General features: G+C 49.1%; 1 long non-coding RNA gene across 1 annotated transcript in view; it reads left to right on the forward strand.

The window, feature by feature from the left end:
• LOC112579629 overlaps positions 1–3949 on the forward strand; it is a 6611-nt gene extending 2662 nt beyond the window's left edge. Inside the window, exon 4 of the long non-coding RNA XR_006640088.1 lies at positions 3817–3949. This is a non-coding gene — a long non-coding RNA (uncharacterized LOC112579629). The remainder of the gene's footprint in view (positions 1–3816) is intronic.
• Positions 3950–16947: the final 12998 nt, after the last annotated feature.

Below are 16947 nucleotides of genomic sequence, written 5' to 3' on the forward strand. Positions count from 1 at the left end.
AAAGGCTTTCTTCATGTACAGTCCACACTCATTTCAGATCTTGCAAAGGCTCCCCACTGATTTGTGAATAACAGCAGAGCTCTTTGCCAGCCCCTCTTAGCCCTGTGAGGCCTGCCTTCTTCCTCCTTGCCTCTCAACAGGCCTTCCTCATTCCGTCTTAGTATTGAATACCCCAGGCCATGGCTGCATCTGAAGGTTTCCTTTCTATCAAAGATGCCCACAGCTTCCTGTAACTTCCCAGCCTGGCTTTTCTGCTCCAGCTCCTCCAGGGAGACCCAAGCTGGGTCTGGGCCTCCCCCAGCACCCCAACTCCTGCACTCACTCCGTGATTGCCTGACCCCTGCACCCACCTGTGTCTCCCCCCTGAGGAAGAGCAGTGGCCATGTCAGCACAGCGCCAAGTGCAGAAGTGTTAAGTGGGATTTTGTCTCTTTCTCTCAAAGCTGAAACCAAAGAAAACTGACAACAGCTCCAAGCCTGGTGTGAGTCAGCAGCTCGTTTGTCCTCTCAATGAGCACTCATGCCTCCCAGCTATGAAACTTCTGAGGGGCATTCTCTGGCCCTCTGCTGGAGCTGGGGTCCTTGGAGACGACCTCACTAGCCAGAGAGTTGGCAAGGCAGGAGGGGCCCCATATGTTTGGAGCTGATTTTCCAACCAAAAGAGCTCTTGGCTCAAGAGGCCTCAGCATGGAGCGAGTAGGTCCAGGAATTTCTTAGGAAGGTCAGAGAATGGAGGTACAGCCAGTGGCAGGTGACCTGTGGATCATCTCCCCAGAGTCTTCAAAGAGGAAAGAGGGAGGGGTATATGTGTGTTTGGGCCAGGGGCAAGTGGCGGGTGAGGAGGGAGGTGGGTGAGGAGGGAGGTGGTGGGGGTGGGGGGTGTTAACCTTTGTACCTGCAGAGCCAGGCGGTGGGATTAGATTCGTCAAGGCTGAAGGCCCCTCCCCCAGACAGATCTGGGCTGCTGACTGGGTTCTCTGAGTTGACGGTGTGATGGAAATATTTAGGCCCCACTAGTGACTCTGAGTCTACTCTGGGGAAGACTCAAGACTTCACAGATGCGGGATGTGATTGATGCCATGCACTTAACAACAGCAGCTGGAGAAGCAGGGAGTCTCAGCGATTCTTGGCCCTCAGAACAGAAGGGAAGAGGCAAGGAGAGAGGGAAGAAGGGAGAGGGCTGCATCCTTCACCCTCATTTGTCTTGCTCCTTCAGCACATGGGCCGTGGGGGACCTGGAGGAGACACCCAGGGCTATAAGCTGATTCCTAAGGTGCTCTCTTCAGCGAGGGTGCTGGGGCTCCAGAGAGGAGAAGAGGAGCAGGGAGGGGCTGGAGGGGAGGGGAGGAGAGCGCGGAGGCGGAGGTGAGACAGAGGCGGGGCTGGGGAGAATGAAAACCCAGCCTGTTGGTGGTTTCTTCTTTTTTTAAGAGCCACAAGCTGAGATCAAAGGTGATATTTTTACAGCAACTGAAATAGAAAACCCCTGGGCGCAGTGGGAGGTGAGCGGCCGGAACACAGGCCCTTTTATGCAACCTGTGGCCACAGCAAGCACGCTGCCCTCTGCCTTGGGGCCATGGGACTTGGGGGACAGTGTGGCCCCAATCTTTCCAACTCAGGTTTGAGAAAAAAGTAAAAGAGATGGGCTGAAGCCCTCGATGTTGGGAGCAAAGACAGACAGCAGTAAGGGTCACAGTGAGCAGTTCCCAGAGCCCGTCACCTTCGGAGACCATGCTTGCCACTCTTGCCTGGGTGTTGGAGTTGTTCCAGGCCTTCTTTCATCCTCGCAGAGATCAGTGAGGAAGGATTATAGATACCCCTGTTTTACAGGGGAGGAAACCGAGGCTGCAGGGGAACATGGTCAAGTCCCATAGAGAGGTGGGAGCAAATTCAGGACCAGAATCCTGGGGCTCCTGGTCCAACACCCCTTCCATTCCCTTTAATCGTCACTCACTCACATGCCAAGTTATTTTTTGTTTTTGTTCAGTCACTAAGTTGTGTCGGACTGTTTGCGACCCCATGCAGCACACCCAGCCTCCCTGTCCCTCACTATCTCCTGGAGTTTGCCCAAAATCATGTCCATTGAATCAGTTATGCTATCCAACTATCTCATCCTCTGCCACCCTCTACTCCTTTTGCCTTCAAACTTTCCCAGCATCAGGGTCTTTTCCAATGAGTCGGCTCTTTGCATCAGGTGCCAAAAGTATTGGTGTTTCAGCTTCAGCATCAGTCCTTCCAATGAATATTCAGGGTTGATTTCCTTTAGGATCGACTAGTTTGACCTCCTTGCTGTCCAAGTGTCTTCTCCAGCACCGCAATTCAAAAGCACCAATTCTTCAGAGCTCAGCCTTCCTTATGGTCCAACTCTCATATCCATACGTGACTACTGGAAAGACCATAGCTTTGGCTATATGGACCTTTGTCAGCAAACTGATATCTCTGCATTTTAATATCTCTGCTATCTAGGTTTGTCATAACTTTCCTTCCAAGAAGCAAGCGTCTTCTAATTTCATGACTGCAATCACCATCAGTAGTGATTTTGGAGCCCAAGAAGAGAAAATCTGTTACTGCTTCCACTTTTCCCCATCTGTTCACCATGAAATGATGGAACTGGATGCCATGATCTTAGTTATTTTTTTAATGTTGAGTTCTAAGCCATCTTTTTCACTCTCCTCTTTAACCTTCATCAAGAGACTCTTTAGTTCCTCTTCACTTTCTGCCATTAGAGTGGTATCATCTGCATATCTGAGGTTGTTAATATTTCTCCCAGAAATGTTGATTCCAGCTTGTACTCATCCAGTCTGGCATTTCACACTACTCTGCATTGAAGTTAAATAAACAAGGTGACAATTACTTACTGAGCCTCTGCTATCGAGAGTCCTAGCTGGCCTGGGACAACTCAGGTCTGCTAGAGTGCTGCTTCTCAGAGTAGACTCACCGGACCAGCAGCATCAGCTTCACCTGAGAACATGCTAGAAACACACATTCTCAGGCCCCAATCAGACTTACTGAACCAGAGACTCTGGGGGCAGACCCAGCCCTCCACACTTTAATGAACTCTCCAGGTGATTCTGATGCACACTGACTTTGAGAACCACTGCAGTGCATTACCTCAATCTCCACCCCTGTGCTTCAGGGAAAATCTCAACACCCGTCTCCCAAGGTTGAGCTCAGTATCAGTTAACACTTGTGCTGGGTAGGTGTTCTGTGCCAGGACTTCTTCTAAGCCCTCTACAGATATTAACTAATTTCACTTCACAATACCATGTGATAGGAACTAATACTATCTTCATTTCACAGATGAGGAAATGAAGGCACCGAGAGGCAGATTAACTTGCCTAGGGTCACACAGCTAGAATCCAAGCTCTTACCAGTTAACCAGTGGAACACCCCTGGCAGAGGGTCTGGTGCCCAGAATGTGTTCCAGGCACGTCTGAGGATGTAATTACAGCAATTAGGATTACCTCACCTGAATTTGTGATGATGACCCCCGCATTCTGTGAATATGAAATCTGTTGCCCTGTGACAATGGAAGAGTGAGTCAGCTGCAAAGGCAGCCTTGGTGCCTGGAACACCAGGGCAGCCCACAAGCCCTCACCATTCATGTAGCTTTGAGACCATAATACACCATCCTGGTCTTCTGGAAACATCTCAGCTTGCTGTAGGGAAGAATCTAGACTCTGACAGAAATGAGTTGAAACTCTAGTTTTGGCCATTCAGAGGCTGTGTGACCCTGGACACACCGCCTCACTTCTCTCTGGTCTTTAGATCAGTTTTCCTCGCTGTAAAGTGGATGGTGACAGTCCTAATCTTGCAGGCAGCCTGTGAGGGTTGGAGAAGATGACATCTGTGCCCAGCCCGGAGCATGCACACAGCTGGCCATCAACAAGCAGCTCGCCGGCCTCCCTTCCCATCCATCCTGCTACCTCAGTGTAAAGATCAGAAAAACTTTGAAATGAAATAAATTCCCAAATGATCAAAATGCCTTTGTCCTCCAGCCTCCCTGCCCTTTTCCAGACCTCCTTGAAATAGACACCCCAGTCAGGGTTTCGGGGGTGAACCTGGCACCTGCTGCTTCCAAGTGGAGAATTAAGCACTCTGTAAAGGGAAGAGGAGGGGACCTCTCTGAGCCACCACGTGTGGCCGGTGTCCACAATCAGCATGAGCATCTCAGCATCTGCCTTCCGTGAGGCAGTTTGTCCTGGACATCTGAAGCTCGTTAGCTGCCTACTCCCAGAGGGCTGACCCCACTCAGAGAGAATTATCCCAGACAGAGCCACAGAGGATAGAGCAAACAAAGACCAGGTGAGATGTGGCCACGGGAGACGGGAAACATAGTCTCTGGAGTGGCCTCTGGGGACCTGTGGAGACCAGAGGAGGCTGGGAAAAAGCACGAGGCTTGTCCCCAGCTCCAGCCCAGCCTTGGGCTCCCTGGCTATGCAAATAGGAGTTGCAGGGTGGGAGGGGGTCTCTTGCCCCTTTTGGACCTCATTTTCCCCATGTGTGTACTGGAGGAGGGGTCAGCAAGGTGCATACTGAAGTCCTTCCAGTTCTGACATTATGGGGTCCCAGGCTGACCTAGAATTCCAGGCCTCTGAGGTTTAGAACTCAGAGCTGGTGGGTGGTAAGTGATAGTTAGTGGTTTAGTCGCTAAGTCATGTCTGATTCTTGTGACCCCATGGGCTATAGCCTGCCAAGCTCCTCTATCAGTGGGATTTCCCAGGCAAGAATACTTGAGTGGGTTGTCATTTCCTTCATCCAGGGGACCTTCCTGACCCAGGAATTTAACCTGGATCTCCTGCATTGCAGGCAGATTCTTTATCTCTGAGCCACCAAGGAAGCACTGATAGGTGGTGGGTGGGGCCGTAATTCAGAGATGGAGAGCCATGATCCTTCCCCAGCCCAGACATCAGAGGGGCAGTGAGATGGAAGACCAGAGAGCATTTTCACAACTGTCAGCCAGGTGCTCTTGGGAGGAAGAGGTTATGTGAGCTGAGTCTCAGAGAGATGAGGCTCCAGCTGGACAGGTGGCAGGACCAAGGCACCCTTCCCTCTGTGGATCCACAACTCTACCCATCTGTCCAGACTGGCCACCGTTAACTTTCACTTAGCAGTTTTTATTAACTTCTTATCTTATACCAGGCAATGCCCTAAACAATATACACATATTAAAATGAGATAACCCTTTTACTGGGTGACAGGTCCCCGGTGATTGATGAGCGAGGAGTCTGGCCCTCACCTGGCTGTCCTGAAATTGACTTTTCTCAAGACACCCGGGGAGGTTGGACAGCTGGCTCTAACCGTCACTCACGATCACTGCCGCCTCCCAACACTATTATGACTGATATCAGGCCACCTCTGTTTCTCCTGACAGGAGTGCTCTTGTCCCCTCCCCAGTTTCCTTCCCTCCTGGGAGGGAGCCGGGTGTCTGAGAGCCGTTGCCTGGTGGGCGTGGAACCTGGGCAAGGAGGGCTGGGGCAGAAGGCAGATTACTCAGATCTTGGTAGGCCTGGTGAACCGTCTCCACTCCAAGCAGAGAGGCCCTCTGCAGAGACTGGGATGGGCATGGCCCTCAGACAATGCCTGCCTTTTGGACCGTGCTGAATGGGTGCACAGCGCAAGTGGGTGTCTCTGAACCTTGGATTTTCTCTAGATACCTCACTTCTGGGTTGCTGCATTCTTCCTTTGGACAGATGAACAGCTCTGATGTCCTGGCCAAAGAGCTGTGTCCTGAGTCAGGGAGCCTTTGGATTCATTTACTTTTCATGGGGCAACCTTATTTACTGGCATTTCCAAAACAGGCCCAGAAAGGGCTTGCCCAGGTTCACACAGCCAGTCAGGACTGAGACAACCCTGGATTTCCAGACCATGCCCAATAAGTAGTTTATTACTTTTTTTTTTTTCCATATATATTTAAAACCTATAACTTTATTTATTTATTTATTTTTTGTTTTGTTTTATTTTTTTAAATTTTATTTTATTTTTAAACTTTACATAACTGTATTAGTTTTGCCAAATATCAAAATGAATCCGCCACAGGTATACATGTGTTCCCCATCCCGAACCCCCCTCCCTCCTCCCTCCCCATTCCATCCCTCTGGGTCGTCCCAGTGCACCAGCCCCAAGCATCCAGTATCGTGCATCAAACCTGGACCGGCAACTCGTTTCATACATGATATTTTACATGTTTCAATGCCATTCTCCCAAATCTTCCCACCCTCTCCCTCTCTCACAGAGTCCATAAGACTGTTCTATACATCAGTGTCTCTTTTGCTGTCTCGTACACAGGGTTATTGTTACCATCTTTCTAAATTCCATATATATGCGTTAGTATACTGTATTGGTGTAGTTTATTACTTTTAAATAGGAAAAATGAACTTTAGCACTGCAGAAAAATTAGAAAATACAGATAAGCACAAGCAAAAATAAATGTGCCTTCAGTTTGTCTCTCAGAGAAACTTCCACCGCCCTTTCCCATCCCTTCTCTCCCCACCTCCGGGCCTCAGCCACACTCCCCCAGCCCCAGCCATAATCAATACCTCACCTCCCTTTGCCAGCAGTGGTTCCCTGAGGACTAAGCCTTGACAGCAGATCCTGATTCAGACCGGATTCTGGAAAGGCCTGGCGTCTCTTCCGGAACAGCAGAGCTTCCGCCCCAACGGAACTGCTTAAGTGCAGATAGAGTCAGAAATGCTCCCCGCCAGGAGTCCAGAGCCTGCATCCAGCCCTGCCTGGCCTGTGGATTGTCTCCGTGACCTTGAGCCAGCCCCTGCCCTCTCAGTTTCTTCCACACCGTAAAATGAAGACTTGGCCTTGACCAAGTGCTTTCCCCACAGCCCGTCTCAGTCTGTTGGCTGCTCGTGGGCAAGGACCATGCCCTCTCCTCATAACATTCAGAGTCAGGGGGCAGGGCTCCCCTAGTGATGGGCAAGGCCAGCGCTCCCCAACTATGTGACCGGGAGCAGGGCGCCACACCACTCTGCTGCCCCATGGACAGACACAGAGCAGAGTGCTGACCCTCTGTGTCTCAGGGCAGCTGCAGATCCCATGAGGGGAGGACCTCAGAGACCTCTGGATGACAGAGCAAGGAGCTGAACTGGGCTCTTAGCAGAGGGTGCCCTCTGTCTGCCCAGTGCCTGGCTCCATCCTGGCTCAGAGGGTCTGGCCCAGGCTTGTAGATGGACCCACAGGCTCACACAGCTCTGGCAAGAGGAATGTGTGGATCCGGGGCCCAGCCTACCACGTGAAGTGTCAATAACAATGCCCAGAGGGCCTCGGGGCCCATGACATCATGGACAGCATTTTCCCATGTTAGAACTCACAGAGCTAAGGCCACTTTAAAACATAACACTGCCTTTTTCCCCTTTCTTTCATTTTCCATTTTGGCTAAGGCATGGAATGTGAAAACTGCTAAATTACCATAGGAAGATGTACACACTGTGTTCATAGGCTGACTCAGCTTTCTGGGGTCCTAAAAACAGTGGGAAACCTGGGAAGTCTGGCCCCTGCTTCCTCATGCCCACTCTGAGCCTACTCTGACCACAGAGGAGGCCATGTGGTCGACTGGGGGAAGACACCCCCAGCTATGAAAGGATACTGGCTATTGTAGGAAGCAGGATACCAGTTAGAGATGTTATGTCTTCTGCCCCTCAAAAGCCCTCAGATCTATTCCAGGCACAGGCAGGTTTTGGGCATAACTCCAGATGGTCTAGTCTCATCTTACCTGTTAGCCTCAATTTAATGGGCCTTTGCTAAACAGCCTTTTCATGCCAGTCACCAGAGAACACTGGAAGCCTCCAGAGAGAGCTCAGACACGAAGCAGGCAGGGTGTCAGGAGGCCTGGCCTCTGGTCCTGGCTCTGCTGCTGGCTGGCAGTGTGACATTAGATAAGGCACTGCCCTCTCTGGGCTTGTTTCCCTGTCTTTAAAATAAGATGGCTGGTGGTTGCCAGGGGCTGAGGAGAAGGGAAAAGGAGGCATGAATGCTATTGGGAATGGAGTTTCTTTTTAGAGTAATGAAAATATTGTGGAATTAGATAGTTGTGATGGTTGTACAACTTTGTGAATATACTAAAATCTGAATGGTACACTAAAAAAAAAAAAACCACCACCAACAAAAAAAACCTAAAAAAAAAAAAAGATTGGTTGGACAAGAACCTCTTAAAGAAGAGACACTAGCATTTTTTGTGCCCGTGGTACCCACGGGCCTGGACTCAGCATTTGCATATTATCTTATGATTTTCTGTGATCCACTCTAGTGATATTTATGTTGTCATGACTCATCAGAAAGTCCAACTTGAGTCCCTTGTTCAGGCCCTAAACTAGGATAGAGACTGGGGAAGAGATAAGTGAAAGTCTCTCAGTCATGTCCACCTCTTTGTGATCAGATGGACTAGATAAAAAGGGGGGCAGATTTCTCCCCATGGGGGCTCAGAGCCTGGGGAAGAAGTCAGAAGTGCACATGGTGCCCAAGAAGGATCAGCTCCTTCCTTTCCTAGTATAGGGAAGAACCCCAAAATACAAGACAGACACACAACTCTGGCTATCTGGGGGCCCTGGGAGGTGATTTCTTCATTTATGCACTGGCTTCAGTTATGCTTTTGGCTGGGTGTTCAGGATACAACCGTGGGCAAGTCAGACCCAGCCCTGCCCTTAGGAAGGGAAACAGACTTTAAAACAATCAAACGCGTTAATTATGAATTTCTTTGATTATTGTGATTGTGATTGGAGCCGTGAAGGAAAAGCACAGAAGGTACTGAATGGCTCACCAAGGGCACTGGCATGGCTTGGGCTGGGTTCTGGGGGCGAGCAGGAGCAACAAAGGGGTGTGGAGACCGGAAGAGCACAGGACAGGGTGCTCCAGACAAGGTGAGGCCCACTCCAGAATGTCTGCAGAGAAAGACCAGAGGAGAGGGTGTAGAGAGCCTGGGGAGGGGGCAGCTGCAGCAGGAAAGGGCCAGGCCCGACCATGTGGGGCCTTAGAGGTCAGAGGCCACACTTATCTGTCTGTGCTCACTTCAGAATGTCCCAGTTTGAACAATAAACTGTGAAGCCACCCTATTAACAGGTCACATAAGGAGTTTTTCCTAAGAAATAACCAGTGTTCCAGGAAGGCCTGGTCATTGCTCCTACCTCCTGGCCTCCCGGGCCTGCTGCTCTGCACGTCGGGAGCAAGGGCCTGCCAGCCCCCGCGGCCACGGTGGTTATTTGAGCTGGACGGTGTGTGAAGGGCCCTGCTTGGCAGCCCCTGGCCATCCGGCCCTGCTGCCCTCCTCCCAGGCAGACCCTGCTGCCCCCATGCCAGCCTCCCCCTCTTCAGGATCTTGAGTGAGAGCTTTGCTACCAGGTCTCAGGCCAAGCAGGGTTCTTGGATCCAGGTTCCATGAGCTGGTTTCCGCCCATTCCCGCCCTCGGCGGCTCCCCGCGGACCCACTCCAGGCTCAGTTGTGGCCTCACACTCTTTCCACTCTTGGTTTTTATTTTTGCCTCTCTTTACTTTCATCTCAGTGTGACTCTCTCTTCTGCTGGGCCTCTCTCTATATTGCCTTCCTTCTCTTTTCCTTTCTCTTCTCCTGGCCCTTCAAGAAAAGGCTGTGCTTCAGAAAAAGCAGAATAGGCCATGAGGTCCAGTTCTGTCACCCGCTGGCTGTGTGATCTTGGGAAAAGGCATCATTTTCTGAGCCAGTTTTGGGTTCCATGAAGTGGATACACTCCTCCTGATCCCTGCTTCTCTGGGTGGCTGTGATCTGAGATGAAGTCCACAGTCCGTCCTGGAAGTAGTCGGTGCTCAGCAAATGGTAGTTGCCTCTTACTTTCCTTTTGCAAGTTCTCCTTCCTGACCTTCTGCATACTTTGTTCACTTAACCACAAATCTAGGGAACCAAAGTGCATCCACTGGACCCCAATCACCTTGCACTCCCAGTACAGCCCCACCAAACCCAGACTGGAATGGAGCTGAGAGCCTCAAGAGCTGGGCAGCCTGCTCACTGCTACCCCTGTGGCTGGGAGGCATGGCTGGGTGTCAAGGCTGGGCGGTGTGGCTGGGTGTCAAGGCTGGGCCTCTCGCCATGGGGCTCCCTAGCGGGGTGTGGGAGGGGTCTTCTGAGCTATGCTATAATCCAGGCCCCAGACTTTGGGTTTTCACCAACTGAAAGAGAGGCAGGGACTGCCCTGGTAGCCCAGTGGTTAATAATCTGCCATGCAATGCAAAGGACACCGGTTTGATTGCTGGCAGGGGAAGATCTCACATGCTGTGACTGCGTGCTGCGACTGCGTGCTGTGACTGTGTGCCTCACCTACTGAGCCCACACTCTAGAGCAACTACTGAAGCCTGTCTGCCTAGAGCCTGCACTCTGCAACAAGACCCTGGTCACTGCAACTAGAGAAAGCAAAGCCCACGTGCAGCAATGAAGACCCAGTACAACCTAAAATAAAGTATAAAAAAAGAGAGAGAGAGGCCATCTTTCAATGTGTTACCCCCGCCCCCACCAAGACCTACAGACTTCTCACCATACCCCACATCACACCCTGCACTTTTCAGCTTCCACACCATTGCTTATGCCCCTGACCCCACCTGCAACACCCTTCCATGCCCTGCCTCTTATGTAGGGACTTACACCAGCTTTGGGGCAGAAACATGACAGAGAAGGAAACCAAGGCTCAGGAGCATCCAGATGTTGGTATTTTTTACAAGAATAGTACAGTGTAATACATTGTGTGTGCATGCCAAGTTGCTTCAGTTGTGTCCGACTCTTTGCAACCCAGTGGACAGTAGCACGCCAGGATCCTCTGACCATGGGCTTCTCCAGGCAAGAATACTGGAGTGTGTTGCCATGCCTTCCTCCAGGGGATATTCCTGACCCAGGGATGGAACCTGAGTCTCTTACATCTTTCCTGCATTGGCAGGCAGGTTCTTTACCACTAGGGCTGCCTCCAGGTAAAGAACCCACTTGCCAATGCAGGAGACTTAAGAGACACAGGTTCAATCCCCGAGTCAAGAAGATCCCCTGGAGGAAGGCCTGGCAACCCACTCTAAGACTCTTACCTAGAGAATCCCCAAGGACAGAGGAGCCTGTTGGGTGGGCTACAGTCCATAGGGTCGCAAAGAGCTGGACATGACTAAAGCGACTTCACACACACACACACACACACACCCCTAGGAAGCCCATAGTACATTGTATTATTTATTTCAAGACAAAATAGCTTGCCTGGGGTTCCAGTGGATCTGGAAGTAACCCAGGTCTGCAAGAGTCCACATTTCCCCCTTGTTCTTCTCCCTCTGCCACACTACCTGTCACATACTGTGACTATGTGGAGGCTACTGTAACCTAATTCCTAGATGTCACTTTAAAGGTAACTGTGTAAATAAACCCATACATTTCTGGTCATTTGAGTTTTTGACAAGGGAGCCAAGACAATTCAATGGAGAAAGAATAGTCTTTTTAATAAGTAATGCTGAGACAACTGGATATCCACACACAAAAGCATGAAGTTGTACCTTCACCTGATAGTATTTAAAGATTAACTCAAAATGGATCAAGGATATAAATGAGAGAGTTAAAACCAGAAAACTCTTAGAAGAACACACAAATGTAAATCTCTGTGACCTTGGATAAGACAGTGATTTCTTATCTATAACACTAAAAGCACCAGCAACCAAAGGGAAAAAAATGAGGAACTGCATTTCATAAAAATGACAAACTTTGTACTTTAAATGACACTATCAAGAAAATGAAAAGACAACCCACATAACAAGAGCAAATATTTACAAATACTATATTTGTTAAGAATGTAGAATCCAGTATATATTAAAAACTCCTACAACTCAACAACAACAACAAAAAGATAACCCAACTTTTTTAAAGGGGCAAAAGATGTGAATAAACATTTCTCCAAAGCAGGTACACAAATGGCCAGTATGGCCAGTAAGCACATTAAGAGATGCTCAATATCACGGATACATGCATATGTATGGTTGAGTCCCTTTGCTGTTCACCTGAAATTATCACAACAGTGTTAATCAGCACTGCCCCAATAAAAAATAAAAAAAAATTTTTTTTAAAAGATGCTCAATATCATTAGTCATTGGGGCAAGTCAAGTCACAATGAGATACTACTTCACACCCACTAGGATAGCCAAAAATAAAAGCGATAGAAAATGGGTGCTGGCAAGGATGTGGAGAAGTTGGAACCTTCACACGTTTCTGCTGGAAGAAATGTAAAATGGTGCAGCCACTGTGGAAAACAGTTTGGCAGTTCCACAAAAGTCGTATAGAGTTACCATACGATCCAGCAATCCTTCTCCTACACACAGAAACACACACACACAAATTGAGCATATATTTCATACAAATCTTGTACATGAATATGCAGAGCAGCATTATTTATAATAGTCAAAAGTGGAATCAACCCATTAATGGATGAATGGATAAGCAGAATGGAGCATATGCATACAGTGGAATCAGATCAGATCAGATCAGTCGCTCAGTCATGTACGACTCTTTGCGATCCCATGAATCGCAGCACGCCAGGCCTCCCTGTCCATCACCAACTCCCGGAGTTCACTCAGACTCATGTCCATCGAGTCAGTGATGCCATCCAGCCGTCTCATCCTCTGGCGTCCCCTTCTCCTCCTGCCCCCAATCCCTCCCAGCATCAGGGTCTTTTCCAATGAGTCAACTCTTCGCATGAGGTGGCCAAAGTACTGGAGTTTCAGCTTTAGCATCATTCCTTCCAAAGAAATCCCAGGGCTGATCTCCTTCAGAATGGACTGGTTGGATCTCCTTGCAGTCCAAGAGACTCTCAAGAGTCTTCTCCAACACCACACTTCAAAAGCATCAATTCTTCAGCGCTCAGCGTTCTTCACAGTCCAACTCTCACATCCATACATGACCACAGGAAAAACCATAGCCTTGACTAGACGAACCTTTGTTGGCAAAGTAATGACTCTGCTTTTGAATATGCTATCTAGGTTGGACATAACTTTCCTTCCAAGGAGTAAGCGTCTTTTAATTTCATGGCTGCAGTCACCATCTGTAGTGATTTTGGAGCCCAGAAAAATTAAGTCTGACACTGTTTCCACTGTTTCCCCATCTATTTCCCATAAAGTGATGGGACCAGATGCCATGATCTTCATTTTCTGAATGCTGAGCTTTAAGCCAACTTTTTCACTCTCCACTTTCACTTTCATCAAGAGGCTTTTGAGTTCCTCTTCACTTTCTGCCATAAGGGTGGTGTCATCTGCATATCTGAGGTTATTGATATTTCTCCCAGCAATCTTGATTCCAGCTTGTGTTTCTTACAGTCCAGCATTTCTCATGATGTACTCTGCATATAAATTAAATAAGCAGGGTGACAATATACAGCCTTGATGAACTCCTTTTCCTATTTGGAACCAGTCTGTTGTTCCATGTCCAGTTCTAACTGTTGCTTCCTGACCTGCATACAAATTTCTCAAGAGGCAGATCAGGTGGTATGGTATTCCCATCTCTTTCAGAATTTTCCACAGTTTATTGTGATCCACACAGTCAAAGGCTTTGGCATAGTCAATAAAGCAGAAATAGATGTTTTTCTGGAACTCTCTTGCTTTTTCCATGATCCAGCAGATGTTGGCAATTTGATCTCTGGTTCCTCTGCCTTTTCTAAAACGAGCTTGAACATCAGGAAGTTCACGGTTCACATATTGCTGAAGCCTGGCTTGGAGAATTTTGAGCATTACTTTACTAGCGTGTGAGATGAGTGCAATTGTGCGGTAGTTTGAGCATTCTTTGGCATTACCTTTCTTTGGGATTGGAATGAAAACTGACCTTTTCCAGTCCTGTGGCCACTGCTGAGTTTTCCAAATTTGCTGGCATGTTGAGTGCAGCACTTTCACAGCATCATCTTTCAAGATTTGGAATAGCTCAACTGGAATTCCATCACCTCCACTAGCTTTGTTTGTAGTGATGCTTTCTAAGCCCCACTTGACTTCACATTCCAGGATGTCTGGCTCTAGGTGAGTGATCACACCATCGTGATTATTTGGGTCATGAAGATCTTTTTTGTACAGTTCTTCTGTGTATTCTTGCCATCTCTTCTTAATATCTTCTGCTTCTGTTAGGTCCATACCATTTCTGTCCTTTATCGAGCCCATCTTTGCATGAAATGTTCCTTTGGTATCTTGAATACTATCCTGTTATAAGAAGAAATGAAGTACTGACACATGCTACAACATGGATGAACTTGAAAATGAACTTGAAATGTCCAAAAATCCATAGGAAATTAGTAGCTGCTGACTTTCCTGGTGGCTGAGATGGTAAAGCATCTGCCTACAATGCAGGAGGCCTGGGTTCAATCCCTGGGTTGGGAAGATCTTCTGGAGAAGGAAATGGCAACCCACTCCAGTATTCTTGCCTGGAAAATCCCATGGATGGAAGAGCCTGGTAGGTTACAGCCCCTGGGGTCGCAAAGAGTCAGACACGACTGACTTATGACTTAGGGGCTGAGGTCGTAGGTAGAATGAGGACTAATAGGTATGGGATTTCTTTTTGGGGTGATGGAAATGCTCTGAAGTTAGAGAGTGGCAATGGTTGCACAAATTTGTGACTATACTAAAACCCACTGAACTGGATGGCATCATCAACTCAGTGGACATGAGTCTGAGCAAACTCCGGGAGATGGTGAAGGTCAGGGAAGGCTGGCGTGCTGCAGATCATGGGGTCACAGAGTCAGACGCGACTTAGTAACTGAACAACAACGTACACTTTAAAAGAGTGAATGTATGTTATATGAATTATACCTCAATTTTTTTCTTAAAAAAAAGTAGTTGTGTAGATCTGTAGGGGATCTTGCAGAACATTGAACCCAGCATCCACTCCTTGGCCCTGTGTTAAAGATGGGAAACTTATAGCCCAGAGAGGAAAAGGATCACACTGCAAACCTGAGACAGAACAGAGATAGAACCCAGAACTATATCCATCCCAAATTCCCCTGCCCAGATTGTTAGTTCCTGGAGGACAAGAGACTTTTCTTCATCCTGTACCTCCTCTAATAGCAGCACACGACCCTGGGGCACAGTGCAGAGGTGACAGTCAGGATGGCTCCAGATGCGAGCCTCTAGATAGAAAGCCGAATCCAATGAGCCGAAGGCACATGGATTCACTGGCCCACACAACTGGGAGGGACAAGGGTGTGCTGGGGACTCGGATGACCTCCCCACCCCCTGCCTGTTTCTTCTCTGCCTCCCTCCTTCTCCTTATCTTGCTCACATGGCAGGGAATAGGGCTGCTGGCTTCTGGAAACTCTGAGAATCACACCTTTAGAACTTGCATTCCAGAGGCAAGCAAACTGTTCTCCCAGAACCTATGATGCTAGCTGGGGGTAACAGCTCTATGTGGTCCAGTTGGGTCATATTAGGTGGATCGGAAAATGAAAATCTTCAAAAGGTCAGGCCATCTAGTAGAGTACTGAACTCTGTGACCAGGAGTCCCAGAACCCCAGATATTTGGGGATGGATGGGGAGGAGTGCTTCTATCATCAGAAGTGGGAGGGAGGCTGGGCAGGCAAAAACTCAGCCTCCCTCTCCCCCAGGGGCCACTGTGGGATAATCTAAGAACTGAGGTAGAAGGCAGTCATGGATTTTAGATGCAGAGTGGTGTGGGGTGTAAGTCTCAGCTTATTACTTTCCGGCTGTATCCAGGTAGGCAAGTGACACTCCTCCCACCGCCTACCCCCAGCCTCTGTTTTCTGAACTACAAAGGGAGAACAGTAATCCCCAGCCCAGAGAATCATAAATATTTGAGATAAGAATCATAGAGTGATTGCCCAGAGCCTGGCACACAGTGGGGGCTAAGGCCAGTTATTACATTGTTCTTGATGATTTGGGTGGCTTGATCTTTGGCCTCTGGTCAGATGCTGAGGATTCTGAGAAAATGCTTCAGACAATGGGGGCTTCCCAAGGTCCAGATCCCTGACCCAGAGTTGAGGGGGTGGTGTGAGAGGGACCACTCCTCCTTGGGTAAGGACTGCCCATGTGGGGCATGACTTGGGGTCAGCCTAGAGCTGCCCCAACCTGCAGGTGACCTTGGCCTGTTGACCTGCCCTTTCTCAGCTCAGTGTCCCCTGGTTCAGATAACACAGCCCTGGGTGACTGCTCAGGGTTCTTCCTCACCTAGGGCTACTATGAACTCAATGAGTGTCCCCTCCTGGAGTGGTCTACATCCCCTTTTTATAAAGGGATCAAGCAGCCTTTGCTGCAAAGTTGAGGTCTGCTCTGTGCAAAGCCCAGTGCAGGGCACAGGGACTCACAGGTGACTCTGATCCCCTGTGTTCAAGATGCCTGCAGCCTGCTGGATGAATGGACATGGTCACCGACTCCCTGTGTCACCTTGGGCAAGTCACCACTCCGCTCCAGTGCTCCCTTTTGCCCCATCTGTAAGGGAAGGAGTTAATCGTGAGGACGACAGCCTGTGGCCAGGCTCACAGCCCCATCTGGTCCCAAAGAGGTGGCTGGGTAGCCCATCCCCCATGCCTTAGCTTCAAATCTAGTGACATCATCCCCAACCCTCTCCGTTTCCCAGGCAACTGGGGTGCTGGCCGAGGCTCCCCAGGGGCCCAGACCGTCTGGATTTCCTTACACATAACTGTACCTCGTCCACATTTTCACAATTAAATTGTCAGTTTGGGTTAAGTGTTGTCTGCTGATGGCTGTCAACCTCTCTCTGGCTCCCCTCACTCTTCACCCAGAGCAGGTAAGTGAGAACGTCTTGCCCAGCTGGTCCCTCTGTGCTGTGGAAAGAGGCTAGGATGCAATGAGAGGCAGGAGGTCTGGGTTCCAGTCCAGCTATGCCAGACATTTGCTGTGTGATCTTGGGCAAGTCATTTCCCCTCTCTACCTAGGTTTCCCCACCTTAAAAATAGGTTTAATCATCTCTGCCCAGCCTTCTTTCATGGAGAAGGGCAATGGCAACCCA

Source organism: Bubalus bubalis, chromosome 16 (genome assembly GCF_019923935.1).
Source record: "Bubalus bubalis isolate 160015118507 breed Murrah chromosome 16, NDDB_SH_1, whole genome shotgun sequence".
NCBI lineage: Eukaryota > Metazoa > Chordata > Mammalia > Artiodactyla > Bovidae > Bubalus > Bubalus bubalis.